This window comes from Jaculus jaculus, chromosome X (assembly GCF_020740685.1).
Source record: "Jaculus jaculus isolate mJacJac1 chromosome X, mJacJac1.mat.Y.cur, whole genome shotgun sequence".
Classification (NCBI taxonomy): domain Eukaryota; kingdom Metazoa; phylum Chordata; class Mammalia; order Rodentia; family Dipodidae; genus Jaculus; species Jaculus jaculus.
In genome coordinates this window covers 150,355,907-150,374,231 of record NC_059125.1, presented here as the reverse complement: position 1 = coordinate 150,374,231, position 18,325 = coordinate 150,355,907, and the positions used below count along the sequence as shown (strand labels likewise).

The 18,325-nt window shown below is 39.4% G+C and overlaps 1 protein-coding gene across 3 annotated transcripts in view; it reads left to right on the top strand.

Moving 5' to 3' along the window:
• Positions 1-1,621: 1,621 nt before the first annotated feature.
• Positions 1,622-18,325, top strand: part of Gabra3 (gamma-aminobutyric acid type A receptor subunit alpha3) — a 235,776-nt gene continuing 219,072 nt past the window's right edge. For 2 of the 3 annotated variants that reach the window (XM_045140823.1, XM_004668913.2), the window contains exon 1: positions 2,103-2,307. The gene's annotated coding sequence lies outside the window, so the exon portion shown is untranslated. Of the gene's footprint in view, positions 1,747-2,102; positions 2,308-18,325 lie in introns of those variants that run through there. The other variant, XM_045140822.1, reaches the window with a different exon arrangement.

Here is an 18,325-nt window from a genome sequence, read left to right as displayed (position 1 = left end):
GGAAAATAAATAGCTGCAGTGGATTGAGTAGTGTCATATTCATTCATAACCTCAGGGTGCACACTTATTCAGATAATAGAGTCTTTGCACAAGTAATGAAAGGACTCAAGAGAAAGCATCTTGGGTTTGGAGTTGTAAGTAAAGAAAAGAGTGATAGAGCTGTGCACACAGGGACATAAGGAGAAGACATTGTGATGATGGAGGCAGAGATGGGAGTGATGTGTCTATGAGCCACCAGAAGCTGGAAGAAGCAAGTAAGAACCTGTTTGGTCTTGTGAGCATCTGGATTTCAGACTTTGGTCTCCAGAACAGCAGCAGAATAAGTTGCTGTTGCTTTCTGTGATTGACAATGTGGTGATTGTCTTGGAAATGTATTCCTTATTCCAGTTCATAGCATGTCTTTTTGCCAGGTTACCAACTCACTGAATTCAGTGAACGTTGTTGCAAACAAATATGTACATACAGAGAAGCAGAAAGGAGCATAGTGATCTGCCTACCCGTGCACTTGCTCTATTCACTGCTTTATTTACTGAACCTGGTGTCAGTCGTCCAGGTGTTGATCTTGAGTTTACTACACCATGAGTTTATGTAAGTTTTGTTCTCTTTGTACCGGGAAATGGTTTCCTTTATGAGTTCTTTTAGCTCAGTAACTCCAAACTTATGGGTCTCCATCTCTCTGCATAGTCAATGTGCAGATATATATATATATATTTTAAGTGCTGTACCATATGCATCTTGCTGTGCACGAGTGGGGAGTGTTAAGAATTTAATAAGAAAACAATCCACAATAGAATGATAGCTTAAACAGAAATGGGGCATTGTGGGTAAAATTTTAAGTGTGTACTGTTTCAGTTAATGTTTGTTTACAAATACATCACATCTGACTTGCAACCAGATGTCCTTTGTTTCTCTGAGTAAATGGGCTGGAAATCAAAGTATGAGGTTTGATTAAGAAATGTTTTAGGTTATTCATAATGTAGAGGCTGAATTTTACACACATGCTCCTATATTTTCTCTGAAACAAGAAAAAAAAATGGAATGGTCAGTCAATGTGATTTGAGTTCCCATCTGAGGACTTACCTTGCAGAGTCTTTGAAATTTGGTAGTTTTGTTTTTCAGTATCTAAGGATCAACTCAGTCACAGGGAGGCTCCTGTCTTTAGATCTTGGATTGATAGATTGAAGATCTGACTCATCCGAGGCAACCCTCAAGCCTAAGGTCCTTGATTCTAGTCTTCTCTTAGGTGTCTTTCCACCTAATAATATCACTGCTGTAAAATTTGCCCAGACTGCTTTTTTCCTTCGATGGGAATATCATTCTCTTATATTCTGGACAATGTATTTCCTTCTCCTTGGCTGTGTCTTCTTTCCCCTTGCACAAGCTTAGGTGTAGGCTCATGCATGCACTTACCTACATACACCTGCATTCTCTTACACATTTTCAGAAAGTATGTGGTCTTGATTCCCTGGCTTGCTTAGAAAGAATCTTGAGCTGATCATTTTTGAATTGGGTCCACACTTCGACTTGGGTGGGGGCGGGGTGGAATCAGTGTGGCTGAACTCTTTCTTCTTAGTGGAGTGTGAATGACAACTCTTTTGATGTACATTTTTTTTGAGCTCATTATTATCCTCAGAGATGGAATCGTAACAGACAGGATTGTCAAACCTTTATTTGGAGCCTGGGTTAGAAGGCACGCCCATAGGGATGTAAGAAAAGACAGAAGGGGAGTGAAAGCTCACTGCTCAGGCAAGTAAATCTCACACATCAGCTCCTGTAATCCATACTTCCTTTATCCTCCTATTCACTCTTACCATTTTGCTCTTCCCCCTCCCCGTGTTCCCCTGATCCTCCCCTTCTCTCTGAGCTTCCCTCTCTTTCTCTGCCTGAAACCTCAAAGAATAAAACACTACTTTAGTCTTTCGTAAAACAACCATAGATCTAAAGCCTTGCAGCCCTGTCTTCAGAACCCCAGCATCACCGCGTGCTCAGCACCAGGCAGTGGTTCAGACAGCAAAGGGGGAGGGGAGAAGAGGAGGGAGATTGGGAGTGAAAGAGGGAGGGAGGGAGGGAGGGAGAGAGAGAACAGAGAGAGAGAGGGAGGACGAGAGAGGGAGGGAGAGAAGAGAGGAAGAGCGTGAGCGCGCGCAAGCTAGCTAGCAAAGCAGAGAGCCAGACCAAGAGAGGGACCAGGAGAGAGACCCTGAGAAAGAGAAGAAGCCGGGCTCTGTCAGGGCTCAGCCTCCAACTTGTTTCAGTTCATTCATCCTTCTCGCTTCTGAGCTTCGGGGAAGTGACTGTGGCGCTCCGGTAAGACAGAAGAGATGTTCCTTCTTCCCCCTCCCCCAAGCTCAGGTCTCCTTTAGCGATAGCATCTCTCCCCCGTACGGAGAGTCTCCTTGGGTTGGTCGGGAGGCGAGACATGCTCTGCAGCTGTGATGCTATCCTGGGTTCCCCAGTGGTGCTCGTGAAAGCCCTGAGGCTGTATCTCGGCTGGGAGGCGCTGGGATAAACCTCCTTTGGGGAAGGGGTTGCGATGTGTCGGTGTATGCGCGATGTGCTTCATTGTCAGTGAATTGTTGTGCTCCTCTTTGGAAGCAGGTCAGCATTGACCTTGCAAATTGCTTGGGGGCCCCCCGACAGCTGCTGCAGAAAGCCACAGAGTGGCCCCTTGCCAGAGCAGACAGCACTGTCATGACCCCCCAGACAGCCCTAGGCTCTGAGGATGGGGTAATGGCTGGAGCTCCCTCCTTCTTTAACTCTTTCTCTGCAGCTGTGTCTGGCTGCTGGTAAATGAGAGGAAGGAGACCATGCAGCCAGCCCTTCTCCCCTCTCCCAATTCCCGCCCCCAGATGCAAGTGACTAGAAAGTTGTAAATAACTGCTTCTTTTCAAGCAGGTGGAGACCTCCCCCCTTCCTTTTAGAGGCTCACCATGGGGTTGGGCCTGAGTTCCTCCACAAACTTGAGGAGCTTCTTTTGCTTCTGTGAGGGAAACCCTACTGGCTGCCCAACCCCAATACCAGGTAGCTGTGCTGACAGTCTAGACCTGGCAAGCAGATAAATCTCCCATATCCCCTCCCAGTGGTGGGCATCCTGTTCAGTCCCACTGTGTCCTTGGGAGAGGAGGAAACACCTGATGGTTGCTGTGGAGCTGTCTTCTCAGTTGGCTGCCCCTCTGAGAGTGGCTGGGGGAGGGGTGACTGTTGGGGTACAGAGAAGAAAGCTAGGAGACAGGATTCCTCGCATGGATGGCTTGGAGTATTGAGGGTCAGCAGGTTTGGGTTGTCTGGAGCTTTGCAAGGACTGGCTGAAGCTATTGTAGACCTTCTGAAATGGTAGGGGGAAGGGATCTGGTTGCATGACAGAGGTTTCTGTCTAGACCTAGTGACACTGTCATGTCTCTGCCATTAATTATAGTATCAATAATATCAGACTGTGAACATTTTTGAGTATTCAATGTTTCAGATATTGGGTTGATGGTTTACTGTTTGTTGCCCCAATTGACCACTGTTATCCTTGATTTACTGATGAGTAAACCGAGTCACGGTGACTTGTTCAAGATTACAGAGCACTAACTCTCCAGTTTGGAAATTAAAGCACAAAGGACCTGCTTAGAGAACTATGGGTCCCATTGCTTCCTCGAGGAGCAATAGGAATTACATTTCTGGTGAGATTTTTGGGAAAGCAATGGCCTGGCCGTGTGTCAAATAATAGGAACTTGGAGTAAAGCGGAGCTGGTCTTTGTGAGGCCAAACCTCACCTGGGCTTCCTGAAGGGGCTGCTTAGAAGACTTCTCTTGGCTTGCCTACTTTTCACTGGAAGTGATGCCTAGAAAGACTTTACTTTCCCACTGTGATGGCCACATCCTTCCCATATCCAGACTCATACTGCTTTTTAGAAATAGATCCTGCTCTTAATTTCCGGAGAGCTTGGAGCCATTCTGTAATGAAAGATGTAGAACAGTAAAACCTTGGAACTGGAAGTCATTAAGCTCTACTTCTGAACCCAGTTCTTGAATTTGTCCTCAGTGTCCAGTCTGTTGACTGAGGTCTATTTGATTTTTTTTTTTTTGCAGTTGCAAGAGCTCATTAGGTAGCTCTTTATTTCTTTGAGCAACTCTGATTGTCAGAAAGTTATCTCCATTATAGCCAAAAACCTGTCTCCCTGGAACATCTATTCATGGGTTCTTAGGGACTATTTGGAACACATTTGATTTGCCTTAATAATAGTTCTTCAGCTAGCTTCAGGTCTGACAAAACTGTGTGAAGGATTATCATTTACCTCATTCTGGAGGCTAGACTTTTATTAATATGGTCTAACAGCTCATTTGTTTATTAGCCACAAACTGATGTTCCAGAGCTTTCTAAAACATCTCTAATAGCACATGTTCTCCTCTTTGGAATAGCTTTCTATCTGGTGTCATTTAGACTGCTGCAAACAAAGAAACTCTCTTTCTTGTCTCAAAGGCCAGATATTGTTTGTTACTTTCTTCAACCACAGAATATCCATATAGCAACTGCCTTTCTTGTCTCAAAGGCCAGATATTGTTTGTTACTTTCTTCAACCACAGAATATCCATATAGCAACTGGATAGTAGGGATGGGGAAGCCTTCAGAGGTAAGGATTAAGAGGAAATATTATGAGGAGATATTTGAAATACTGGTCACTCAAGGCCCATATAGGATATTGAAATTAGAAGAGAAAACTGTTCTATTACCAGAAAGTATCTTCAAATGGACAGGCATCACTGAGGGACTGGAACACAGTAGGACTGTGTAGGAAAGGAGTGAACAAAGTTCATGGTAAGAGGAGCCCTAACCTTGGACACTTGACTTCCTCAAGAGCCTTAGATTTTCTATCTATGAAATTATTTTGTGGAGTTTATCTCCTAGGATCTTTCAGATCTGAAATTCTTTTTTGGGGGGCGGGTTCGAGGTAGGATCTCACTCTAGCCCAGGCAGACTTGGAACTCACTATGTAGTCTCAGGGTGGCCTCGAACTCATGATGATCCTCCTACCTCTGCCTCCCAAGTACTAGGATTAAGGGTATGCACCACCACGCCTGGCTCAGACCTGAAATTCTTGATCTGAAGTAAATCATCAAACCTGGCGTGCACGCGCGCGCACACACACACACACACACACACACACACACACACACACTGGGAAATTGGAAATCATCAATATCAGTGCTGTTCAAATCTTGCTATGCAAGAAAACCCATTAGATTAGTTTTAAAATGCCAGTTCTGGTAAGTGGCATCTAGGCTGTAGCCTGAGCGTTTGAATAAGCAGCCAGGTGAGCCTCTGATCGCACTTCAGGTAGTAAAGCATGTGCGTACTCCTTGCCAAACTATCATTATCAGTTCAATCATCCAACATATTGTCTATTTCTTACTCACAATGCATTTGATGAGGTGCTTTAAGGACTGCGCAGTGGGTAACTAAGGTGAGCAAACAAGACTTAGAAGGGGAAGGGGTTGATGATCACTTTAGTCCGTGATAAATGCTATGGATGAAAAGTATGGGAAGTGAGCTGTGCAAACTTATCAAAAAATCTGACCAAACCTGAGCTTTGAGAAAAATTTAAGAGGATGATCTAGGGACTAAGTAGAGGGCTTATCACTTCCTCAAGGAGGTGATATTGAAGATAAAAAGACATGTGTAAGATATTTGGGGTATGGGGTGATAAAGATAGTGGAGCAGCTTGCTAGATGCAAGGAAGAATATTACAAGGCTCTAAGATAAGAGACACATGGTAAATTCAAGAAATTGAAATAAATCTGGTATAAGGATTTCAGTCTTTTTTCAAAAACATGGGGAATGACAAAAGGATCTTAAAAGTCCGATACAGTGGCGCACATATTTGTAATCCCAACACACTGGGAGGTGGAGATAGGAGAATCTTAAAGCTTGAAGGCTAGGTACTTTGATGTTCACAGCTGAGAATATCGAGGGGCCCTGTCTCAAAAAAGCTTTAAGGCAAGGATTGACATTCCAAGGTTGTCTCATGACCTGCACACACACCATGGCACACACACCCATATAACATACAAACACACATACACCAACAAAAATGATTTTAAGTAAGATGACTTACATAGTCTAGGCTGGATCTGTTTCATATAAGGTTATTAAGTGCCTACAATAGTCCAAAGAAAATATAGGTGATACAGAATAAGTTAGAAACAGACAAGTAGGAAGGGATAGAAATATACAGTGATAGTACTAGGCAGTTTAAAAGTACCAGGAGGACAAAAAGATGGGTAGAGGGCATCAAGGAGATCAAAGATAGCTTCTGGAAGCATTTGAACTGACCTTTGAAGATGAGACAAACTCTGAGTCAATGGTAGTGGGGGCTGGGAAGTTGTGTATGATGGAATAAGCTATGTGAGACATGTTGGATAAACTATGTAGAGAATAGGACTTTCTCTGAAGAGGAGATAGAATGGTACCATTTAAATTTTTATTCATTTTTTTGTAAGGAGAGAGAGAGAGAGAGAGAGAGAGAGAGAGAGAGAGAGAGAGAGAGAGACAAGACAAACAGAGAGAATGGGTGCACCAGGGCCTCCAGCCACTGCCAATGAACTCCAGATGCATATGCCTCTTTGTGCATATAGCTTTATGTAGGTACTGGGGAGTTGAACCCAGATTGTTAGGCTTTGCAGGCAAGCACCTTAACCACTGAGCAAACTCTCCAGATCTGGCACTGATTTTTTGAATGAGTAAGCTGATCATAAAAGGGTGAGTAACTTGATTTTCATAAGCTCACACCAGTGGTAATACCATCGCTGTGATCCAGCAAGAGCTCCTGGGTACAGTTAAGGGGTTTGGGGCTAAGCAAGAAAAATGACAATCAGTGTCTTTCAATAGTTGAAATAGGAAGAGAGATACATGGGTGGTGCATTGGAGAATGTGTGCCTTTGGGGTATAGGGGAAATAGATCAACCTGTGTGAAGGCTACCAAAAAAGGAACAGGGAAAGTTAAGAGAGAGTGGCCTCTTGCATGTATTGGTTGGACAAATATTTATGGAATACCTACCACCTTTTAGTGGTAGAGAATAAACTGGTGAACAATAGGGCTGATGCCACCTTGGGGGTTCATATTCTAGATGAGGAGATAGAGCTGATTTTACAAACTATTGAGTGATATAGTTATAAAATGTAATTCCTCTGTGGAGGGAAATGTATAGCTGGAAGACGGAAGATGTGGTTGCCATGATTGCGTTTTGTGGCAGATTTGAGTGCTGAGAAATGGCACCCAGTTTTGTTTGAACTGTCCTTCCTACTCCGAAGCACAGAGTGCTAATGAACAGTTAAGCTGGGTGAGGCATAACCATCTTGCAGATGTCTGGCAGATGCCTGTGCTGCAGTGGTAGGAAAAGGGGAAGGTCCCCCAGGCTCAGGTCCCCAGAAGCACAGGCTTACTTTAAAATCAAATGTTAATGTCAATTGAAACTCTCAGTTATCCAGCACCCTCCTCACACCCCCCCCCTCCAGGGAGAAATTTGGTTAATAGGTACCTGAAAGAGAAAATATTTTGAAGAATTGTATGTTTAAAAATCTTTCTCCAAATGGACTTCTGATAGCCAAGTGTTTAGACTGTAGTCTTGATCTGGATAATCACTTCATTTTATAGGACAAATTACTTGCCTTATGTGTCAGCTTGCGTGGCATTAGATGAGATGGGTTTAACTAGACCTAGATGATTCATGAAGGTCTTCTTAGCTATGAGGTTCTGTGGCTCTGCTCGGTCCTGGGCTACTCAACTCATTCTGTGCAGGCAGTTCCAGTCCATCCACTGCAAACGTTACAGGCTGCTAACTTTGGCAGAAGTACTCAGGGGGTTGCAACTCACCACAGGAGGGCTTAGTCCTTGTTCCACTCCTGAAATGGCTGAAACTGTGACTGCTTTGAGAGCTAAGAGAAAAAACAACAACTATCTTCTAAAATCTGTAGTAAAGCTGGATATTAGGTGATAGGTCCATTATGGGCATTTTGAAAGAAACAAAGGTCCCTGTGAATAAAATGGTGCAGGATACTGTGAAATAGACATGAAGTGGTTATCTTATATGTTGGAATGTAATGGTCCTGGCACTTTCTTCCTGAGGGGAATCCTGGTTGGTAATAGGAAAAAAAAATTATACTTATACTTGAAAAGCAATTTTAAAAGTATTGATGTCTATACACAGTATGTCTCCTCACTATGCACAGAAGGAAAAATCAAAATCTTCAGGATGTATATTTAGAGGGTTGATTTTCACGTTAAAAATAATTTCGTAAAAGAAATTGCATAGATTTTTTTGAAGGATAGAATTATGTAAGTGATCATAGCATAAAATAACTTTTCAAAATTGTACAAGAGGAGCTCAGAAATGGCAGGGTCCTTAGCAATCTGGTTACAGTACTCTTATCACCCAGTGCACATGGTCACCTATTTTCAGTGTGAACGGTGCCAGGAAAGGTTGTTTGACACTACCTGATAGCATGCCACTGTGATTGTTAGCAAGTGATTTTTCATACTGACTGAACTCCGTCTTCTGAATCCAACCTATTGGTCTTGCTGAATAATTTCTATTTCCCTTCCTGTAATAGCTGTTCAACTATTGAAAGCTGCTTTGCTCTTCTTGACACCTTTTCTCTCTCTAGTCCCAATCCTTCAGATCACAGGGCATATAATCTTCATGTGTGATGGCCGAACGTAAACCCAGTGCTCTAGGCATGGCTGCCCAGACACTTCATATTTGACAGATTTCTCTACATTTCCTAGACTACCATAGAATCTACATTTAACTTTTCCCTTGTTTTAAAAACAAAATGGCCTCATTATAGAAAATTTGCAAAAAGAAGTTAACAGAAATCACCTCTAAGTTCCTAGTTCAGAGATAACTTGCTGTTGCCTTCCAGATGTGTTTGTGTTTTCCCACACTTGGGATTATACCTTAGATCTTCCTTTTCATTAATATTACACTGAGAACATTTTTTCACACATCATGAAGCAGCCTTCAAACAACTTTTAACAGCTGCATAATTTTATCCAATAATTATCTGACAGACCCAACATTGGTTGTTTAAATTCTTTTCAATTGTGAATATACCCACAATGTGTATCTTTATGTACATCATTAATCTTTGTTATTTGAACCTTGTCTCCTTAACATTATCTTCTATATTGAGTTTACATAAAAGATACAAACCCATCTCACTCAACACTCCCTCTTCTTCTCTACTGTATTTCCCTTTGGTCTGTATCATCACTAACTTGATTGCCCCCATTTTGTTCACTGTTGTATCCTCTAGTACCTAGAAAAATATCACTGCAAATAGATACTATTTATTTAATGAATGATTAAACTGGATTAAGAAGCATTACTAACCTAAGACAATTAACTTTTAAAAATCTCTTGATATATGTGTGAATTTGTCCCATGACACAAGATTGACAATTTTTTCTCACACCCCTATAATCAGTGATGGCTGGCTCTTGCCATTCTTTACAAACTTTTTTTTTTTTTCGAGGTAGGGTCTCTCTTTGGTCCAGGCTGAACAGGAACTAACTATGTAGTCTCAGGGTGGCCTCGAACTCATGATGATCCTCTTAACTCTGCCTCCCGACTGCTGAGATTAATGGCATGTGCCACCACACCCAGCTCTTTTCAAACTTTTGCCAGTTGGATAAAGACAAACCTATGACATTGTTTTAATAAGTTTTTTCTTTTATTATCATGAATGCGAGATTTTAAAATATTAATTGATCATTTTGCTTCCTTTTTATGAATTAGCTGTTAATGACACTTGAATATTTTTCTTGTCATTATTTTTAGTCTTAAGCTATATCCTCAAGTTTCTCAGATTCTAAATAAAGGTTAGAGCAAATGAGGAATAGAGCCATTTTTTTAATACTCTCTCATCTCTCTCCCACTCCAGTTTACCCCTTCTTTCCATCACTGAAGAGAATAACACCCTCTCCAGCCCCTACTAGCTGACATTAGCTTTTCAGGGAGAGGTGGGCCTCATAAACCCCTCCTCCATCTATGGGGGAATGGTGGCTGACCTTATCTTGTGCAGGTCTTGAATATTTTTTCTATTGAGAACTTAAATGACTCTTACTCATTTTATGGACAATGTGTACACTTAGTAGATATTAGACCTATCTTCTGGCCAGTGTGTAGAAAATATTTCCCCTATTGGCAATTTAAATTAACTTTTACCTATATATGGATATAATTGTATCCATCTTTCCATTTGTAATTTCTTCTCATGAACTCATGTTTAAGAAGTTTCCTTCATTCAAAATTGAATAAGTGCTTGAGTGGATTTTGCTGAATTTTTATTGTTTCTACTTAGTCCCTTTGAAATTTATGTTGCTGTATGATGTGAGGTAATTTTCTAAATATTTCCCCTTCAATTGTTTCATAGAAGTAAATATTGAATAATTCATTATTTCCCATTGTTTTATAATATATCTAAATTGTTATATAAAGCAGGTTCTTTTTGGCACTTATTTACTTTCCAATTCTGCTGGTCTCTTTCTTCTTGTCCTAGTTAGGAAGTTGATATATCATTGTAACTTTTAGATCGCATCTATGACCTCAGCTCTTCTACTATCTGTGTCAGCTAACTGAACCTTAGTTTGCATCAAGTGAATAACAGCAGTAATAGTGATTTTATGCTTTTAGTTTTGTGAGTATCTTCATTATTTCTGTTAATTGATTTTGAGTAGTATACAGAAAATTTAGTAACTACAATTTAGTTTATATTTCATTACTTGATTTGGATTTGAATTTGGTAGTATAACCTTAGGTTTACAGGTGTAATGTTTTTTCCTTATTGTTATTGAAGATTTAAAAATGTATAGAAAAAAGCTGGATGTGGTGGCACACACCTTTAATCCCAGCACTCTGGAGGCAGAGGTAGGAGCATCGCCATGAGTTCGAGGCCACCCTGAGACTCCATAGTGAATTCCAGGTCAGCCTGGAAAGAGACTTAGAGATGTTCCTAATGAATAATAACCTCACTTATACCACTTAGAATGAACTACTGTTAGTATTGTGTGCTTTTTTTTCATACAATGTTATAATACCCATAAAGCTTCCTTTGTGTATAGCCCCAGCTGCATTACTGTCCCAGCGCCAGGGCCACTATTATTTGCCCAATTTATTATCTTACAAACTTTCCAGAGTTATTTATATACTTTGGATACTAATTATTTTTTAAGTAAACATCAGCTTTTAGCGTGTTACTGCTTTTTGAGTTGGTTATGGAGTCTTTATTATATAGCAGGATAAAATTTTGATGTCAAGTTGACCAATCTAGCACAAAATGTTCTTTTTATGAAATGAGAAACATTCCTTATCCCAGAATTACAGAAAGAGCTTCCAGTTTTTCACTGAAGAGTTTGTTGTTTGTCTTTTTTGCGTGTGTGTGTGTGTGTGTGTGTGTGTGTGTGTGTGTGTGTGGTGTGCATATGTGCTTGCATGCAAGTTCATATGTTTGTGGGCACATATATGGAGTGCATGCTGAGACCAGGAGTTTGTAGTGTGACTGTCTGCCTCCATCACTGTCCACCTGTGTTTGGAGACAGGATCTCTCACTTGAATCCAGAGTTGCTGATTCAGCTATTCTACCTAGCTAGCCTGTCGGAGTGGGGAGTACTGGAATTACAGGCCATTGCCATTTCTGCACATCTTAAGGATCTGAGCTCAGGTCCTCAACATTGTGTGGCAAATACTTTATTCATTGAGCCATTTCTCCAGTCCCTATGCTGAGCTCTTTAATCCACCTAGACTTTATTTTTGTATTTGTCTATCTGTAGTCTCTCTATTATGTTTCTGTCATACACTTGTTTACCCTTTGTCATTTCACCTGTAAATCATTATAATGAGATCATGAGACTCCTAAGGTCAAGCTATTATTTTCTCTCTGTCCTTATTGTTTTCTTATTCTTTCTAAAATATCTTGATTATTTTGATACTTTGTTTTATTATCCCAATGTTAGGCAAAATTGCCAAATTCCAAGAAAGTCTTGCAGATCTTTTTAGGAATTATATTGAGTGTAAAACAATTTCAAGAGGAACTGAAATTTCTTTGGTAGTGAAAGTTCCTGTTTATGATTATATTTTGGAAGCTATTCAAATTGGTTTTCAACTATAAGTGGAGGTTTATTCTGTTATTAATTACATATAAGACAAAATCCTAGCCATTTTTTTTTGGTCAGGTTAATTATGATTTAATTGGCATAAAATAAAATTTATCTCTTGTACTATGCAGCTTGAATTATGCAATCCTCAGCCAAAAAATGGCCCTGTTTGTCCTTAAAGTTTTGATTTTATGATAATATCACATAAATGGAAGCTTAGAGTATATACCTATTCAACATTTTAAAAATATATTCACCTACAGAAAAATAACTTGATCCTTCCCAGGTTTAGGCAGTTATGAATAAAACTGTCATCAATGTCTCTAAGTAGGATTTTGTGTGTACCTAAGTTTGTAACTCATTTGGGTAAAATACCAATTAGTTCAACTGCTGGATCATATGGCAAAACTTCATTTATCTTGTAAGACACTTTCTGTCTGTTTTCCAAAGTGGCTATTTAATTTTGCATTCCCATCAGATAGTGGTGGATGTTTCTCCACATCTTTTGCCAGCATTTGATACTGTCAGCATTTTGGCTTTTAGCCATTGTAATAGATATTTAGGGCCATCTCAGAGCTTAATTTGCAAGCCCCAACTGGCATGATATCAAGCATCTTTTCAACATCTTATTTGAGATTGGTAATATTTTTGGTGAAGTGTCTTTTCAGTTCTTTTGCCAATTATTTTTAAAGATAGTATCTTACATGTAGCTCAAGCTGGCTTAGAACTTTCTATGCAACCCAGGCTGTCCTTGAACTTACTACATTATGTAGTCCACGAAGGCCTTGGACCTGATATGTACTCCACATTAACTTTGAACTTGCAATTCTCCTATCTCAGCATCCTGAGTTCTGGGAATGTAGGCCATCACTCCTGGCTACTTTTGGTCACTTTAACTTTTTTATGTGTGTGTGGTACGTGTGTATACATGTCAGTATGTGTTTGTGTGTGTGCAAGTGTCTGTGCATGTGCATGTGCATGTTTATGCATGTGTATGTGGAGGCCAGTGGTCAATATCAGGTGCCTTTTTTAAACAGTCTCCACTTTACTTCTTGAGACAAATTCTCTCATTGAACATAGAGCCCACTTAATTGGCCAGATTAGCTAGTTAGAAGGCCCCAGAGATTCCTTGTCTCCTCCTTCCCAGTGCAGGGAAGACAGGCACACACTACCATGCCTGACATTTTACATGGTGCTTAGGTTCTGAATCTAGGTCCTCATGCTTATGTAGCCAGAACTTGACCTAATGGACCATCTGCTCCTCTAGAAACAGTGATTTTTTCTGATTGTTAAGTTTTAAAAATTATTGACAATTTTCATAAATGTACATAATGTATTTTTTTTTTTTTTGCAATCTCTTCCCGTTACCTTCTCTTGTCTTCCCATTCCCATCCAGGGAACCCCATCTTCTTTCCTACTGATACCTCTTGGAATTTGATGTCTTTTTTGCCCTATTTTATCTTCCATATCAAGATGTACATGGGCCCAAGATTGTGCCAGTCTTGTGCAGGTAGCAAACGTTACTATGAGGTCCTGATTCCAACAGCCACTTTCTATCTTAAAGGCAGTGTTCCACAGCACTCTTCCCCATCCACTGGCTCTTATGTTCTTTTTGCTCCCTCTTCCATGATGTGTATTCTTTGAGCCTCAGGGAGGGTGATAGAGATGCCTTGTATAAATCCTGTATCAGGCATGTGTTTTGCAAATACTTTCTCTCAGTCAATGGTTTGCACTTTTCTTATCCCAATGGTATCTTTCACAGAGCAAAAATATTGCACTTTAATAAAGCTCAATTATCTATTTGTACTTTCATAGATCAGCTTGCTTTTCTCATAGTTGTCCTTAGGAGTTTTGCATATTTTGTATGTTTGTGTTTGTGATCTACTTTGAGCTCTTTTTGTCTAGATTTATTTATTCCTTTAGCATAGAGGTGTACACTTAGCACACCACTATCTTATCCATACTCTGTGAACTATTTCTTCATGAGTTTAGGTTTTCCTTGGCTTCGTTTGCCGGAGTGTTATAGTTAGCCTCACATACTTACTCTGCTGGATTCTCAACTAAACACTCCATCCCTGGGCATTGATGTAAATGAGACTGCAATTTTATTTTCAATTCCCATTTGTTCATTGTTGGCATGTTAGAAAAACAATTGGCTTCTGTGTATTCAACTTTATTCTGATTTGTCAGCCCTTCTAGTAAGTGTATAGTGGTAGATTATAGTTCAATTTGTGTTTTCTTTATGCCCGATTCTCGAATATCTTCTCTAGTACTTATTAGCCATCTGTGCATTTTCTTTGGTGAAATGTCCATTTAAATCATTTGTACATTTAAAATTTGGGACATGTGTTATTGCAGGCATATATGTAGAGACATGAAAATCTGTTTAAAAGATATATGCTAGGCTGAAGAGATGGCTCAGTGATTAAAGGTGCTTGCTTGCTAATGGCCTGGGTTCGTTTCCCCAGTACCCATTGAAAGCCCCAGAAACCCATTCTCTCTCTCTGCAAATAAATAAAAATATTTTAAAACAAAGATAGATGCTTTGAAAATATTTTCAATTCTTTGGCTTATGTTTTCATTTCCTTAATGTGTTCTCTGTTGTGACTGGTGCCTTTTGTATTCTAAGAAGTTCTTGCCTTAAACCATGCTCCTTTGGACTATCCTCTACTGTGTGGTAAAACCTCTATATATCTTCATTGAAAAAAATAAGGTTTTGCTTTAATTTAAAAATAATTTCTTGTTTTTTTTTCTAGAATTTTATAGATTCAGCTCTTTTTCTTTTGTTTCTGGGATATGTATATATGTATGTATATATATATACATATATATATATATATATATATATATATATATATATATATATATATATTGGGGTCCCCATATGAGAAATACATAGATCATTGAAATATGATATTGGCATAGATGATAAAGATATGTAGAGACTCTGTTCTGTCTCTTTATTCTCTGTGGATAGCAGTTCAGCAGTCCTTCCTTACATGTATTATGGGATGGAATGGCAGCTTGAATCTTCTTGCTCATTAATGTGGTATATCTTTAAACTGTTTATTTCTTCTTTAAATTTTCTCAATAATTGTTTCATAGTTTTCAAGATATACGTCTTGCATATATTTTGTTAAATGATAAAATTTTATCTGTCGACTAAAAAGTAAAATCATGTATTACTTAAGATAAAATTTTTGTGGTGCTGAAGATTGAACCTAGCTAAATAGTAGTATTCCATTGTATATACATACATATATTTTATTTATGCATCCATCTCTTTGTGGACACTTGAACTGATTACATTTTTTGGCTATAGTGCTATAGCAAGAAAACAAAACAAAAAAAAACCCAGTGTAACACATACCTAGTGGTTTCATAGATGGGTCATGTGATGGTTCTGTTTTAAAGTTTGTAGCAAATCCCTGTACTAATTTCTGTATTGGTTATACTGATTTATATTGCCACCAGCAGTGTGGCTTTTCGTTTCACTCTACCTCCTCATCTATTCAATAAATGCCATTCTTGCAGGAGTGAAATGACGTCTTAATGTGGTCTTAATATACATTTTGCTGGTCTTTAGTGCCATTGGGCATTTTTTGTATATACGTCTGTCTTCTGTTTGAAGTGTCTAGTCAAGATCTTTGCACATTTTTATATCCAGGTTATTTGCTCTTGTCCTATTGTGTTCTTTGAGTTCCTACTTGTTATCACATATACAGTTTGTAAATACTTTCTTCTGTAAATTATCTCTTAACCATATAATTTTGTGTGTTGTGTATCTTTTATTTTGATGTAATTCCATTTGTCTATTTTCAATTTCATTGCCAGGATTTATAAGTAATTGTTTAGACTGGTGTCATGGCACTTTCCCACAATGTTTTCTTGTAGCTGTTTCATATTTGAAGGTCTTACATTTTAGTCTTTACTCTATATTCATTTGATTTTTGTACATGGTAAAAGGTCAGGATCACTGTGGTTTGGGTAAACAGAAACCTTGGTTGGTAGCCAGTATAGCCCTCTTGGTCGGTGATGAAGCCTTTAAGGATTGGGGCCCAGACAAAGGTGTTTAAATCTTTGGAGGCTGGGCTGGAGAGATGGCTTAGCGGTTAAGCGCTTGCCTGTGAAGCCTAAGGACCCCGGTTCGAGGCTCGGTTCCCCAGGTCCCACGTTAGCCAGATGCACAAGGGGGCGCACGCGTCTGGAGTTCGTTTGCAGAGGCTGGAGGCCCTGGCGCGCCCATTCTCTCTCTCTCCCTCTATCTGTCTTTCTCTCTGTGTCTGTCGCTCTCAAATAAATAAAAAAATTAAAAAAAAAAATCTTTGGAGGCACCCTCAGAAAAGATTAGTTTCTTCAGGACACTCTGGTTATATTGCTTGGGAGTGAACTGGTGTAAAAAGAATAAGCCTGGTTTTGGACTCCCTGAATCTCTGTGGTTCTTGCTTCCAATGCAAACATGGTCATGTTTCAAGTAGTTTTTGCCTAAGAAACCTTTATGTAATGCCTATATGCTTCACTTTTCATTATTATTTTAATAGTACATATCTATGAGGAATGGTGTGATTATTTGATACATGTACAATGTAGAATGACCAAATAAGGGTATTTGACATTTCCACCTCTTTAAACTCTCCCTTTCCACATTCTTCCATCTGCTAGTCCTCTGCCTGCCCCCAGAAGTCTCACTTCTTTCATGTCACATATGTACATGTGTGTGTGATTTTTATATATCGATATAAAATCTAGCATCCATTAATGAGAGATAACATGACCCATTTGTCTAAATAAGTCATTATTTTGTTTAATATGATTGTCTCCAGCTGAATCCATTTTCCTGCTAATGACATACTCTCACTTCCTAACAGAATATAACTCCATTGTGTATATGTACCACATTTCATTCATCTGCTGATAGATACCTAGGCCAATTACATACTTTGGCTATCCGGTGTGTTTGTGATTCCATATGAATTTAGAGGTTTTTTTTTTTTTTCCTTTCAGTATAAAGAGGATTACACTGACTTTCTAGATTGCTTTTGATAACAATTTCATGAGTATAAGAGATCTTTTGGTTAGTTTGTTCCTAGTTCTTGGTTATTTTTCCTAGTTCTTTGAAGGATGCCATTGGAATTTTGGTGGGGATTGCATTATATATGTTCCATGATATTAATTCTGCCAATTCATGAGCTTGGGGGAAGGCGATCATTCCACTTCGTGAGTATTTTCTTCAAGTGCTCCGTTCTGCTTTTGCTCTTTCCTGTTGTGATGTTCACACCAGAGCATGCATGGTTGCAGCTACCCAATTGTGAACTTTCAGCCACTCAAAGTTACCTAATTAATCTTTTCTTTATGCTTTCAGCTTTTGGCATTTTATTACAGAAATATAAAACAGATGAATACAGAAAACTGTTTAAGGAGTTTGTCTAGGAAAGGCTTAGAACGCCATAAACAGAACATCACAGGCAGGTGTTATGAAGGCTCAAAGGATGAGAAGGCTAGAGAATTATCTCAGATGCTAATGAGAATCCCTGGAATTGGAGCAAAAGCTACATTGCAACACCATTGCTAAAAACATAGATCTGCGGCCATATCCTGGAGATTCGTAGACAGCTGAATTTAAAAGTGATGACCTAGAAATTAAGGCAAAAGAAATTTCTAAACAAAATATAGACTGTATGGATGCTTTAGAGCACAAGTAAGCAGAGCACAAAGACTTGGAAAATATGTATCTTGACCAGGTAACAAGTTAGGAGAAAGATCCATGTTTGTGGCCCAGGAACTCCTTCCTAAAACTGGGTCCAAAGAAGCCAAGTGCTTTGAATTTGGCCAGTGAGAAAGAGGAATCAAAGGCTCCTCAGAAGTCCAGAAGGCACTGGTTCCACCGTACACTAGAGTCCTACAAAGGCAGAATTACATTGAAAAGTTGGACTGAAGGCTTTCTGTGGTCTCACCACCCAGGACCACCTTCGCATTCTACTCCCTTCATTTTGGGAGAACATTCTGTGGCTGCTGTAGGCATTGTTTGTATGACATAGGTAATAGTTTTGACTTTACAATCTAGAAAATTTCTGCCTTGGGTTTGAATTTTTGAGTGATGCTGGCAGACGTTTAGACTTTGGGACTATTGGGAATGGAATTGTATTTTGCTATAACTTAAGCATGTGTAGTTTGAATATATTTACAGAA